General features: G+C 44.4%; 1 long non-coding RNA gene across 1 annotated transcript; it reads right to left on the bottom strand.

Moving 5' to 3' along the window:
- Positions 1–2,238: 2,238 nt before the first annotated feature.
- On the bottom strand, positions 2,239–11,887 carry LOC311442301. Its single transcript, XR_014696551.1, has 3 exons — positions 11,690–11,887; positions 3,484–3,593; positions 2,239–2,439 (listed from the first exon to the last, which is right to left on the bottom strand). It is a non-coding gene; the product is annotated as an uncharacterized lncRNA (long non-coding RNA).
- Between the last annotated feature and the right edge of the window lie 1,353 nt (positions 11,888–13,240).

Here is a 13,240-nt window from a genome sequence, read left to right as displayed (position 1 = left end):
AAAAACTCCACAGGAGCATACGATGTTGTTTTCTCTGTCAACTAGTTCTGTGATCCAATCATTTTTATTTAAAAAAATAAACCAAAGCCCTAAATCTCTGGAATGTTCTTCACATTAACATTGGGTTTGCCAAGCACAACTACCCAAAAGTTATCAGCAAACAACTTTTAACAAATAATCTGAACTAATGGATTTAGCCTTTCTTTTCCCTTCTGTTACTGGACAATTAGCCAGCATGACACAAAATTCCTGCACGCATTTCCTCTTCTAAGTTATTCATAATATTTTCCTTTAATAATTCACAGAGTACTTGCAATGAAAACTTGCAATTTATTCTTTTGTGCGGCGTTCTGAAAATTAAGCCAAGTGATCAGGGGCTCCCATGAAACAAATTTAAGAAAAACCACCCATACTCTGTTAACTGTCAAATATAGCATTGAGGACTGATTTCACAACTAAATATATGGTTTGAAATGTAATTTAGAAAAGTATGGAAACAGCAGAGCTAATTAAACTTTTGCTCCCACTAGTATGCATTATGACTCAAACATTCACATGGCAACAAACCCATACAGGACACACGTACTTGCATATTTTCAAGTGAAGCTCCTCAAACAGACATCGGTACAAACCCAGTCCCACTTTGTCAGTCCTTGTCCCATATCAAGACCAACAGATTAATCAAATCAAGTCAGGGCAGCAGATATTCAGTTCTATTACTCAGTCCAACACAAGAACAGTGGTAGGAAAATTGTAACTCATCCTCTCTCATTCTCCTGTTCACACCATAGCCAACTGGATGATGACCCATTGGCACCTCCACCCCCAAAATGCACTCCAGCAGAAGGGGGGGGACGCCGTGCTTATTCACATTCTTTGAGCCAAAAGAAGTATCCCCAAACTGCCATCCACAAAATCCATGTAAGTAAATTAAAAACAAGACACTTGAAGAAGCGGAAGTAAGTGTCCTGTTTTCCTGGACTTTGTGTTCCCATGGCTGAATTATCCTGCATCTTAAAGGGTACAACTGTTATGCAGATGCTGTGATGGAAATTTCTCCAGTTGGCTGCAGCCACAATGTCTGCAAGAAAATATCTATCCCTCTCTTTCTCTCAGATTTTTTGGAAGACCAGTAATACTGCTTCTACACATGGAGAAACTTTTCCTTCAGTTGAAATAATTATTTGGTTGTCTCTCCTCCACCTGGCTTTTTATTTTCACCAAATGTAACAGGATTGTGGTACCTTTGAAACGTCCACCCTCCTGTCACTTTTCATTGAACCTTGCAGCTTGGCTCCAAAGTTACTGGGGGAAGAAGTGAGGCCCATTTCTTTTGAGCTGAAGCTAAAAACAACTACAGAAGCCATATATGTAGACAGAAAAACCAAATAACTTAATGGAAACCTTAGATTTCCAACTAAAAGTGCCCACCTTCTGTTTTTTAATACCATGCAGCCAGTATTTTCATTCTGCTTTAGTCTAACTTAAATTGTAACTCCCTTGGGGCAGCATATTTGCCTTTCTATTTGCTTTTAAAAATGCCCTGCATGCCCAGCAGCTCCAAGTATAAAATAATCTCTAGTGCTGCAAGGAGAAAAGTCTCCACAAAGACGCGCCTGAATTTTGTAATGAAATTGTCTCCGTGTTGAGATGTCCTGGTGCACAAACATTTCCTCGACAGGGTTTCGCTAGGACAAATACTTGTTTTTTGTCATTTCGTGTTTGAATACACATGGAGACTGCATCTGAGCTTGGGTAAGCATTCACATCAGAAGCAGCTTTGTAAGTGAAACTCGCCTGCTCAGAGAACAGAAAGAGTGATTTTCTTGACCCATCCCAATTCAGCAATAAAATTCAAATGTGGCAAACCAGACCATCCAGGCTTTTATTTTTCCTTTCTTTCTTTCTTTTCTCCATTTCTCACCCCTCCCTTTTTTTCAAAGCAACAAACATTTTGTTGAATTGTTCTAAATAATGACAACATTTGAAACCACTTCAGTCTGTTTAAGATCTCAGGGGGAAAATTTGGTGAATAAATGACTTGGGATAAATCAAATCATTCTGTTCTAATAACTGTGTCTCTCACTCTCCTTATCTTGATTGCTGTCCCTACTTCTGCATGCCCCCACGCCTCCCTGGCCAAATCCTGGGCATTGCCCCTGCCCTGCAGCCATCCTTTCCACCCCTGTCTCCAGCGTTTGTCCCAGCCCGGTGACAATCGCTGACCCACCTCCTCTCATGAAGCTGTCAGGCTACTCCTGCCTTGTCTTCTATTGCAACTCTTTTCTCCATTCGGTTCCCAGCCTCTGTCCACAGTCCCGCACACCCAGCTGCCAGACGTCTCCTCTCACCACCCTTTCCATCAAGGCCACTGCACGTTGCACAGCTCTCTCCAGTGAGAAGCCCTGGCTCCTTTCAGCTCTCCATTCCTCTTCTCCTCTTAAAAAAAAAAAAAAAAAAGAAAGAAAAAAAAAAGGCAATTTCTCACACAGGCACAACCCCACCATCTAGACCAGTCTCTGCACCTCACTGCAAACCCAACCCAGAGTCCACTTCTTCCTTTCCCTTCCTGTGCTCTTGGTTTGACACAGTAGCCATATAATTTACAGCTGTCCTTTCCGATGGCCTTTGGATACTGTCAGCATGGGAAACATGGCCCAGCATCGTGCTGCCTCCGTGCACCCGTGTCAGGGGTGTGCAGCGGGGTCTGAGGAGTCAGGAGAGGTCAACCCTTGGCTTGACCTCCTAAGCCCATCTGCCTCCACGCAAGCAAAGAGACAAGCTCTAAACGTGTATTATCTTTTCAGGACATTTGTTTCAGGAGCGAGTTGCGTTAAGCAAAGGTACGTCAATTGATAATAAACCTGCTCCACACTGTCATTTGTGGGTGATTTGAAGAAAAACAGACCATGTAATCAGGTCTAAGGGGTCCCTAATACCACAGACACTGGTGCTGTCAGCTATAGAAAATAATTAGAACGTTATCCCTGTGGCAAGGAGAATGTAAATACATCTAAAATACGACATAATGACATTCTCCTCTGTAAGCCAGGGGATCTGCTTCAAATAAAAGGGCCATTAACACAACAATTAAAGCCGAGGGGGCTGGTGAAGTAGGGAGCCGGCCTGGTGCAGGGCGAGGCGAGCGAGCGCCCAGCGTAAATCTTTCGCCATCCCAGCCAGGAATGTGACTATTAGCCCTCTCATGACCCGAGGGCTTCCCAATAATGCATCTGCTCTCTGTCAGGGCCAGGATTTCGTAACGTCCTCCAGCACAAGAGGAGGGCCAACTCCACGGTGCGGCGCCAAAGAGGGAGTCGGCGGGAGCAGGGTGGCTCCAGGCCGGACCTTGGACCCCGTTCAGCAAAGCACTTAGCGCACGCCGTGGGGACGCGGCTCGTCCCAGAGAGGGTGGCGGGGCTCTTGGTGTGCTTGAAGGTGAGCACGGGTGGGCTCTGCTGAATCAGGGCTGTCCTGGCTTACCCGGGGCTGGACCCGCTTTCAGCTTCAGCAATTTTCTATTCCCGTGGGGGTCGCACCCCGCGGTGTTCCCGCTGGTGAATGTCCTCGTCATGAAACAGCAGCTTGGGAACCTGTGAGACACAAGGCACGGAGAGGGTTGCAGAAATTTAGGCAATTCAAAGGATATAACGTCCCTCTTTCCATGGTCCAGGCAGCAGAAGGCAGATGCTTTGGACAGGCTCCAGACAACAGACATAATATTTCCTAGAAGCCCTATAAGAAATTTACAGAAATGATGGACGAATGCTTGGAGAGAACAGCAGGTTCAGTCTGAAGGAGGAGCAGGTGAAGATCAAAGCCCCAAACATGTCAGGAGCTTTGATTTGGGGCAAAGCACACCTAGCATGCCCCTGTGGGTTCAGTTTCCAATTTTGACAACTCTCATACAAAAGAAAATTATCACTAAGCTGGCAAAACCAGCTTCTGCAATTACATCAGGCTCAGACATACGGCTTCTTAAAAGGAAGCCGAGAAGTTAGGTCACAAACACGGATTTTATTTGTTCCTTATATAGATAGAGGCCTCATCAGGGCTCAAAAGACATTTATTTATTTAAGTTTGGTGACTTTTTGTGGTAAATGTAAAGTTTTGTGTATCCAGTGGAAGTTTGTGAATGCCAGAAAACAGGAAATGAAACCGACCTGCTTGCACAGGAAAAGAACGGTGCCAAATTCAGCCCTTTGGAAAGATCTGTCAAAAGTCAGTTTTATTACAGCAATCCCCCTTTTCAGTTCTACTCACCCTTTTCAGAGAAGGATACAGCAGACACTTCAAAACAAAAACAAAGCCAAAAAAAAAAAAAAAAAAAACCTCAAAATTTTGCTTTTCAGTCACAATGCTTCAAAAAAACAAGGTAACATACTTCCTGTACCCTGCTTTGGGCATACAAAAATTAATCCCTGCTCCAACGGTAATTAAGTGTAATTAGTTGTAGGATATGCAGAAACTTTGCAAGCTATTTAAAGGTGACCTTTATATATATTTTTTAAAGAAGACAACACATACCCTCTCAACCTTTATGAGTAAGAAAGATTGGAAAAATAACAACCACAGAGGTCACATTTCTCTTATGAAGTCATACAGTATAGTGAGATAATTCAAAAAGGCATGAAGAGAAAATGTCTCCCTATGATACATTAATGACTTCTGCAAAAGAAGTACTTATGTAAGAACTGAGGAGCTGGATAACTTAAGGTACTCTACTGAAGTCTGGGATGTGACTTCCAGAGTCACTAGCATCTCATGAAACAAGGCTAAGCTCTGGTTGCAAGGAAGTTCGGAAAATCAGACCCAATTTCAGGGCAAAGAGGAAAGGTCTTAAGCAGATCCTGAGCTCTGCAAAACTCATCCATGGTGCCCTACTGATGGATGCAGGATCAACACCCTCCAGAGGACGGGCTTACACCTGATCTAAGAAAGAATTAATTATGTTGAGGTAGAGCAACCATTGCAGCATATCTGGGTATGGTAAGAATTATGTAAGAAAAAAAATCAAAAATAGCTACATGTCCAATATAGAATAATCTTTGAAGATTCTCATTACAAGTAAACACAAGGATAATAACTAGTGGATAAGCTAATTAGTCATGCAAATCTGATGGATTTTCACTGCCTCCCCTTCCAGCCACTCACTACTTTAGAAGGTGCTTCGTTTTCTGAGTAGCGCACAGTTCGGCATCCAATTCAGTCGGCATCCAGTTCATATTAACTGGGCAGAAAGACAGTCCTTTAATCTTCTGACACTTTGGTCCTCAGTGTGAAGCGCATGGAAGGTTTCCAACAGAGGAACAACAAGAGTGATAGTATAAAAGAAGATACTAGCAAAAACTCCCATGGAACAAAATGAGGTGGTGTTCTCTGGCAGATCTCATGCCTGAGCGTTGCGGACAGCAGTAACTTATAACCTGCGAACTCAAGGACAGCAACCAACGCATCTGTCTCTTTCAATTATGTGAGCTGCCTTATATATAATAGAGCTAGTAAAAACGATCTGAAATAAACAACATCAAGCCTTTACAACTAAGGTCACACTGGCCAAAAGGGTTGTGAGTGTTCCAGCAAGCTAGGAACAAGTTTCTAGACAGCTGGAGACATTTCGAGCAAGCATGGGCCAAATTAAACCGATGTGGGAAGCCAAAGTGAAACCAGTAAAAGCTTGCCTACTCAGATGACTTTTGTTTGAGCTGGCAGCTAAATTCAAACAAAATTCCTAGGATGATACTGCTTCAACTGCAACAGCAGTCACCTGAGTCATGTGATAAACACTTTGCTTTAAAAATCTCAGCATGTCACTCCTGAGAGCACTTGCACTTCAGATCCATGAGAAGTAAAAAGGAGGGTAAAAAAAAGAGAAAATAAAAGCTTTTGTACAAACTCCGTGAACCAAGTCCCCTCTGTCTCTTTCCTTCCAGACATTTCTAAAAAAACAGCTCACTGGAACCACAAAGAACAACAACAACTGAGCAGCATTCTAATATGGGACATCCTGCCGGACCAGCCAGAGCCAAAAGAAAAAAGAAAGCCACAAAAGTCAGAACTCAAATTGGACGTACAAACCCAAACCCTTACATTTGGGGGCATTTTTTTCATTTAAACTAATCTAATCAATTGGTCACCATAACAGAGGGTTCAAGCAGCTGGCTTAGTTAGGTCCATCTGTGACAAACCTTGGAACCAAAGCCATGTGTTCAGATGCACGCACATTTGAAAATGTGAACAAAAGATCAACTATTGTGTCTTAAAATATCTACTGTTGACTTTGTGCATCACCACTAATGAGTATCATAGCACACTGTATAGTCGTAATATTGTTTGTGGCGCCTCCAATCAGATCCCTAGAAATACAGTTTACACATTTATTAAGTCCCAGGGACGGATTTCCTCTCATACTGACATACAAACCACGGGTGAAGGTTTATCAGGGGTCATTGCCTCGTGCTGATGACCCTGTCTTGGGAATGGATGCAGATTAGAGAGCGCAAGAAATAGTATGAAACGATGTTAAGAGAGGAAGACTGTAAAACAAGACAGGAACCTGGGAACAGCGCTTTTTTTTTTTTTTTTTCTTTTTCTCCAGGAAGCACTAAATACCTGGAAAATAATGAAGAAAAAAAAAAAAAAAAAAAGCAAAACTAATTAACCACTAAAAGACCACTTAAAAGTAGATCAGTGGCAAAGCTCGCAAGCACAGTAATAACCCAGATATCACCCTCGCTTATGAGCTACTATCAACTCTTCTTCCTTCCTACCAACTGGGAATAAGATCTTGTGGCTCTCCCCAGCAGAGCAGGGGCACTACACGACACACCCCGCAGCACTGATCCCCCATTGCCCATCAGTCTGGGAAGGAAAAGCTGCAAGGACGACGCACAACCAAGCCCGGTCCCAGCAGAGCATCAGATCACGGCTGGACTGCGACTCCCAGCACGGAGTCCAGCTTGGACCCAGGAGCTGGAAAATGCTCCTTGGCCCCTATTCAGCCTCTGGGATGTTTTCCAGAAATGAACCAGCTCCAGAGCCAAGGCCTGATAAAATGGAGCCTGGGACTGGACCAGGCAGTTTTTTTGGATGCGTAACCCCAAAAACCCAACAGTCAAGACACCACAAATCCAACACCAAGCTTGACAAGTTGGGTCACTGCAGGCACCAGGCATCCGGGCTCCACGTTTGGGTCTTTCTCACATTCCAGTATGGTGCAACTCTCCCTTTTATGGTCATTTACCTAAAATAGGACGTACGCATGCTCAGTTTTGCTAGCTCAGAGCCATCTCTGACTTTGCTCTTCTCTTCACTACCACTGTCTTATTTAATTTTTCTTTGCAGCCACACAGAGATAAACTCAGTGAGTAAATGGCCAAGGGATGTTGAGGCTGCTGCAAGAACAAAACCAACCGCTGACTTTCTTTTTATCTAGTAAGGCAAAGGCTTAAATTCTCCTAAGAATAAACTGGCTTTTCTTGCAAAAGAAATAAAAATTCCTAGCAACAACAACAAAAGAGATAAATGTCCTATGAGAATACAATGGAACTGGGGTGAATTACTCTAAAATAAGAAATCCAGGGTGAAGGGGAAACTCCCCAAAAGTGAACAAGTGCTCTTCACATTTTAAACAAGGGATGGATTTTTTTTTTTTAAACTTCTTTTTTCTTCCTTTCTTTCCAGCAGCTAGAAGTCCCATCTGGTTCCTGTTTCTATTCGTCTGATCTCCCAGAAACTTCTAAAAGCCATAAGCATCAGCCAAAAATTCCCCAGGCATGGACTCCTTTCCAAAATAGCCCACAAAACGGCATTTTTTAGGTGGGTTGGTTTGGAAGGAGCAGAGGGGGGGGATGTTGATTTCTGTAACATTCCTAGGAATTTTCTCCCCTCTAGAATTTCTCCTCTGCCTGAACCCCCCTTCCACTTTCTGCAGGCATGCCAGCCAGCACAGGGACTACCCACTCCCATGAAGTGGGTTTCAGCTCTTCTGGTGGGAGCTCACGAGCTGCCGAGAGGTTTTTATCCCCAAGAAAGGCAAATGAACTTGCAGTGCACTCACAGATGAGGTCCCCTCCACTGGGCTGGTGGGTTCCATCTGGAGGCTGCGTAACTGCACATTTTCCTCAGTGAAGGCATGGTCAAGACAGAACTTTTGGAAATAATGACTTGGTGTAAATAAGACAGATAAGACAAAGAGGCTTGGATCACCTCTATCGGCACTACTCCATGGCAGGTGAAAGAACTTGAACAAAACATGTCAACTTGTGCCACAGTCCCCGCAGAGAAGGTGGTGTGTCATTCTGATCAGGTCCCCAGCTCCTACCTGGCCTGGAAGCAGAGGGCATGAACTAGTGGCACTGCAGGCTCTGATGGCCAAAGGGAACAATGGCTTTCCCTGCCTGGGTGCAGCTGGAAAGTGGTGAAGGCTGGTTAAGATATGGACACTCGCCTGATGCTTCTTCATGATGGTTTTGCTCCACAGACATTTGGCTGATCAATAACTACCCCTCCAAAATGCAGCCAGGGTGTCCAAGTTCTGTACATTTAGTATCTGATTCAGGCAAGCTTTGATAAAGATGGTTGACTCTCACTGACTTCAGCACATGCCTAAAAGCTTCCCTTCGCATAGCTAAGACCAAACAAAACCCTAAACAAAAGCAGCCCCATTTAATTCACCTTTCTCTTACACCCATGATTCCTGCAAAGGTGCACAGACCCGTCATGGAGGCTCCAAGCGCCCCAGTCTCCTCTCCCTTTGAATCCTCATAAACCTTCACTGGATCTAAGCAAACAACATAAAAGTGCAATCTTTCAGGCAGTGAATAGGAGTCACAGGGAGAGCAGGACGGCTCCAGAGATGAGAGATAGACTGCGGAGATTTACCCCACCACCACCCCCAGAAGAAAGCGGTCCAGGTCACCAACGACTAAAGGTTGCTACTTTTAGACAGCTGAATTAATGAGATTAATTTAACCTCACAAAAGAGCCCAGCTGCCAGGCTGTACCCATCCAGCATTTGTAGTAGAGCAACAGAATAATCTAAAAGGTCACAGTCTTATCTCCACATCCTGCACTCGCATGTGTTACTTGCATGGCTATTGAAAAAAAATAAAATAAAAAATAGAGGCATAACCGAGAGCAGGCTCTAGGGCTCCGTGGCACAGCTCTGTGACACAACGTAATGCCATGCAGAGCTCAGCAGATTAGCTTGGGAAGCATCCCCAGAAACAGACCGGTGATGTGAGGGCTACCTACCTTCCTGAGCGGGGCTATTTCACTATTAGCTCAGGTATCTTTATATGTTGTACCACCTTGGCAGATGCTGTCTGGCATGCTCTGCTCTGCTGGTGGACTCCGTTTAGATACCAAAGCCTGAACACAGTCCAAAATTACTGCTTGGGTAAGCCTGCCTGGCCAAAGTTCAAGTGCACTGGCCAGAGACTTTCTTGCTGCTGCCAAACACATCCGATCAACAAGCCTTTGGGTCTTCCTACAACGTAGTCCAGTGTGAGAAGAAACCAGTGGATTTCTCTGACTCTGCTGGCAGATTTGGAACATGTCAGAGATCACCAAGAGGTCCTGACATCCCCTTATCCCTTCCCAGCCACAAAGCAGGTGAGCTTGACCTAGCAGGGTATTTGTACCAAAGACCAACTGGCACTTCTAGTCAATGCACAGTCCAAGATGCTGCTATGAACATCTCTCAAACCCTCAGAGCAATTAAATGCTTCATCAATAAAAAATAAACACACTTCATTTTCTATTTATAAAAGAATCTTTCCCTCCCCCCCACAATGTTTTATTTTAGCAAGTGCACTCAACCATGTTCTCAATCTGCACTTCATTTCCTGCTATTCAGCTTTCTGTGGTTCACAGACAAAAATACCTGGGGAAAAAAAAAAAAAAAAAAGCAAAAAAAAAAGCACAATACCAAATCCCAGGGGGCTCTGATTTAATGCAGGAAATAAATGTGGCACACTGTATAACAGGAGCCCACGTCCAGCCTGGGAGCAGGAGGCATAAGAGACAGGGCAGAGCGCATAGGTTCAGAGGTGGTTGTGCCAAGAGTTTCCTGTGTCTTCTCCAGCCAAGATGGTGGTGAGCAACTCTGTCTCCATCATTTGTCCTTGATTCCTTCAGGAGCAGTAGGGAAAGCAAGGTGTTCTTTCTATGGGAGGAAGAGCAGTGCACAAGGCAACCTTTCAGCCCCAAAGCAAGAGCAAGACCTTCAGCCCCTATTCCTGCCAGCCCAGGACCTTTCACCAATGCAGGAATGCATTTCTGCACCCATTCCCATCCACACAGATCCTAGAACACCCAGACTTCTGCAACCGTGGCTGGCACAATACATGAGAGCAGGCACAACCCAGCAGCAGATCACAGCAGGATTTATGGACCAAGATGTACAGGGTGTCTCCAGGGAGCCAGGAGGATGTGGCTCTTTCCCTTGCAGTTTGGACAGAAGGATGGGGTTGGGAAGAGGGGTATAAAAAGGTTCTGTGGTTTTGGAGATGAAGTCCTCCCCACCTGCTGCAGCATAGCCTCCCTTCACATTACATTTGCTTCTGGTGCTGCTCCCTGACAGAACACAGATGAGCTGAGGCTGGAAACGAATCCACCAAAAGAGACCTGGCAGACCCACCTCCAGCACTGCAGCGGCCAGGGCAGCTGAGGGAGAGCAGGCGAGGCTGGAGACGGAGCCACAGCAATCGCAGTCCCACCCTGGCTGCCCCACCGGTGGCTGCAACGATGGAAACCACAGCAGGGAGCTCACTCACACATTTTTACTATGTCCCTTCACCCCAAGCAATGTGAAACAAGATACTAAATAGGTGACACAGCCTTAGAAACATCAAGCTTTGTCTGTGCTCCAGCTTCCTCTGCTGTTATTCCCAGCGGAGAATTACAGCTACGGGGTTTGTTGGGGATGATTTAGCAAAGGGGAAGAAGGCAGACAGAGCCAGGCTGGAGAGGGAAAAGATACAGAGAGAAAGAAAGAAAAGTCCGGGGAAGGAGTGGGCTGGGGGCTAAATACAAGTGTTAGGGAACAGAGCAGAGTTTGTAAGCAAAGAGATGGGAAGGCAGAGAGGGAGAGCCAAGGATAAATTGTTTTGATGAGTGCTCCAACCCTGAAATAAATATAACCACCCAAGGGGGCTGTGTGACTCAGTCTGACATTTTGGCTATTTTTTTTCATGCCACCAGATGTAATCAATTTAGCTGGGGGGTGGGAGGGAAGCACACATTTTTATTGCATTCTAATGTCCACAAAAAAAAAAAAGAGAGACTTGTTTTGTTTTGTTTTCTACTCATAGTATATGGCACTTCTTGCAAAACCAAGCAACAGCAGAACTTCCACCTGCCCTTCGCCATCACAGAAATAAGAGTTTTGAGGGCTGGGGGCAGATGGGTCTGGTCTGTCCAGGGGTAGACTGAGCACCCCCCTCACCCTCACCTCCTCCGCAGCGGGGAGAAAATCTCCGAGCTGGAGGAGGACGTAAAGGATAGCTGTGTGACTGTGTTCGCGTTCGCTTCAATATGCACGAGGGAACAAATATGGCCAATAACGTCCTAAGATATTGTCGTGCTGAAATTCTTTGTTTACCAAGAAACGACATGTTGAAAGCCCTTGGCATTTATGAAGCAGATGATTTCTATTCATTTATTTGAAGCATTTTGCAGTACTTACCCAGACGCTTGGAGCGATTATCTTGCCAGATCTCATGTGGAGGACTGGGTCAGATGGGCGAGCTCCAGCACAGCTCCCAGCCTCCTGGAGGAAGCCGTGTGGTACTCGGGTAGGTGTTGCTCGCCCATCCTATATAGCAAGGCGAGGGAGAGGGCTCATCCAGCTCATTGCTTTCAGTAGTAGGTTCAATTGGGCATACAATCCTTCAACTCTTGTCCAAACCTGTGGGGAAACATTTATGCGCACTGTTAAACTGCTCCTGCATTCCACCCAGAGGCTGATGCCGTTCTGTGGTAGGTGAATAATTCTTATATTTACTCTCTGCAAAATATTTTGGACTCTGGAGAGTTCTTGCTCAGGCAGACTCCTCCTGAATTAATAACAGCTTTGCCTGAGCAACAGTTAAGAAATGAGAAGAAAGTGCCATGGAAATCAGTTTTTTTTTTCATTTTTTTTTTAGTTCTTTATAGTGATGGACTCTGCAGATAAAGGCGCTGGCAGGAAATGCCCATTACCTTTTCTGCCATACAAATGTCCACTGATCTGCAGTAGAGTTATATGAACTTAGCCCAGCACAGGACCTAAGGTCACACATCCTAAAACTAAGCAGAACTGTCCATTGAACTGGCTAACAAGTCTCCATCAAGTGATCAACACAACAACCATTATGTCCAATAACACTACAATGACCTCCACCCTATATTTTTCCTTTAAGATCTACGAAGAGGTAGTATTCCTCCAGAGTTACTTCAACCACAGCTAGACCTTTGGATGCCTTCTCCTTGCATGGCTCTTGTCATGGAAAAGAAGCCCAAGTTCCCTTGCAGTGCCTCCCTTTTGCCAGTTTTCTTTTGATTAGACACACTCCCATCTCCTAGTAAGCTCCAAGCAGAAGGTGATGAGCAATAAAGGAGTTGTGTGAGGTCACTTAATGTCTTAAGATGATCTACAGCATCTCTTCATTTTTAACTCTGAGCACATCTTCCTTCTCTCTTGAACACATCCTCAGAATCTTAAACCCTTCTTCAAAATCAAATACATCGCATTTACATAAAGTGTCACAGTTGCTCTTATCTGCTGTGTTAATTACAAAGATTTTTTCCCGTTTTACTGAGAGCAATTTGAAATATATATAAATGATTTGATTGCACAAATTTCTCACCACCTATTTTAATGTTTCAAATCAAGTCATCCACCACGATGCATTCTGGGAATTCTGTAAATTAGCCATTTGGAATGCACTGCACATTCAAGGAACTACTTCACATGTGTTCAGGTCATATACTACATCAATTTCACGCATTTATGTGCATGTCTGAAAGTAACAAATTAATATTTCCATTCATATTCTTGTGGAGACAATCTCCAGATGTTCAAGGAGTTGTCCTGTCACAATGGAGTAGAGAAGGGAGTGGAGAAAATTCTACATTTGTGCAATGACCTTGTATTAACTTCGTAATGCCACAAATCCTTGGCCTGGTATTTGCTAACTTTTGAAGATTTAATTAGTTAGGCTTACTATTTGGTTATCCTGACTTTCTAAGAAAAAGA

The sequence above is a fragment of the Aythya ferina genome, assembly GCF_964211825.1.
Source record: "Aythya ferina genome assembly, chromosome: 10".
Taxonomy (NCBI): domain Eukaryota; kingdom Metazoa; phylum Chordata; class Aves; order Anseriformes; family Anatidae; genus Aythya; species Aythya ferina.
The sequence above is the reverse complement of the archived record's forward strand: the minus strand, read 5'-3'. Positions and strand labels throughout refer to the sequence as shown.